The following is a 1,658-nucleotide window of genomic DNA, read 5'->3' on the forward strand; positions in this document are numbered from 1 at the left end:
ATTATTTTTTTTAAGTAGCCAGGCAGGGTGGCATGTGCTCCTAGTCCCAGCTACTTGGGAGGCTGAGGTGGGAGGATGGCTTGAGCCCAGGAAGTCAAGCTGTGAGCACACCACTACACTCCAGCCTGGGTGAGACCCTATCTCAAAAAAAAACAAAAACAAAAAAAGGTGGGTGGAGCAGGTTGGGAAAGCACCGTAGAACAGTAGACCATTCGGGAGTCTTAGAGTCAGGCAAACCTGGGTTCACATCATGACTCCATCATAATAACCTTGAATAATTGACTTGAATAAACGGGTCTTAGTTTCTCTTCCACATCTGGGAGACAATAAGGCCTGTCTCCAATGCGTGCTGTGATGAATAAATGGATAAGCCAAGCATGGAGTGTGGCCATAATAGTATATTGGTTAATATTAACTACCTTTCTCTCTTCTCTTGGACCCAGAGCTGGAAGAAAAAGCAGTCCAGTGGTGACAGTGGGAACCAGACCACCTGGCTGATCCTAGTGGGCTTCAGGGAGTTGCAATACCTGGGCTTCCTTCCCTTCACTCTCTTCCCGGCCATCTATGTGGTGACAGTCAGGGGCAATGCCCTCATCTTGCTGGCTGTGGCCTCTAGTTGGACACTCCACCCACCAATGTACTTCTTCCTCTGCCACTTCTCCCTGCTGGAGATTGGCTATACCTCCAACATCATACTGTGGCTGTTGCAGAGTTTCCTGGAGGGGAGGGAATTCATCTCGCTAGTCAGCTGTCTGGCTCAGTTCTATGTGTTTTCCTCACTTGCTGCAGCTGAGTGCCTCCTGCTGTCTGCCATGTCCTATGTTACTTGGCCATCTGCTGCCCCCTTCACTATCCTGCCCTGATGAGCACCTGGTTTTGTCACTGCCTGGCCGCTGGTGCTTGGTTCAGTGGCTTCTTCTCTGCCTTCACTATGGCCCTGGCAGCACCTCTGTCCTGGCAGCAGGGAGATTGACCACTATTTCTGTGAGTTTGCTCCAGTAGTCAGGCCGTTCTGCGGGAATGTGGGAGTCATGTAAGGAGCTGAAGTCAGCATCTCAGTCTTCCTGACACTGGCCCCCTTCCTACTGATTGTGGCATCCTATGCCTTCATTGAGGGCTGTACTGCAAATACCTTCAGGCCATGGGAGGCAAAAAGCCTTCTTCACCTGTTCCTCCCACCTCACCATAGTTGGGGTATTTTATGGCATCCTCATTGTGGTCTATGTGGCCCCAATAGCACATGTCTCCCTTGCTTCTAAAGGTCTTCTCTGTCCTCTATACAGTGTTCATGCCCATGTCAATTCCATCATCCACAACCTCAAGAACCAAGAGGTGAAGGGGACTCTGCATAGGCTCAGGGAACAGCTCATCCCAGGACACACTCACTGAGGACAGGACAGCTTTTGACTTCTTCCTGGATTGATTTCAGTGTAGCTCCTTCTTCAAAGTCTGACGGACTACAGACCACTGCAATAAAAAGATGGAGACTGTGGGATTGAAAGTGGATGTCTAACAAAATGAGGTGACTGTATTTTCCAATTGGAATTGGCCTTTATTTAGAATAAAATTCTAAATCAATCCCCATTTGTAGCAGCTTCCCCAACCCCAGCAACAGCAGCCTCTGTCCCTGTCTGAGGGAATTAATCCCACATTGCCTG

General features: G+C 49.3%; 1 pseudogene; it reads left to right on the forward strand.

Moving 5' to 3' along the window:
* Positions 1-377: 377 nt before the first annotated feature.
* Positions 378-1,389, forward strand: LOC111541769 (annotated as a pseudogene).
* Positions 1,390-1,658: the final 269 nt, after the last annotated feature.

The sequence above is a fragment of the Piliocolobus tephrosceles genome, chromosome 10 (genome assembly GCF_002776525.5).
Source record: "Piliocolobus tephrosceles isolate RC106 chromosome 10, ASM277652v3, whole genome shotgun sequence".
Classification (NCBI taxonomy): Eukaryota; Metazoa; Chordata; class Mammalia; order Primates; family Cercopithecidae; genus Piliocolobus; species Piliocolobus tephrosceles.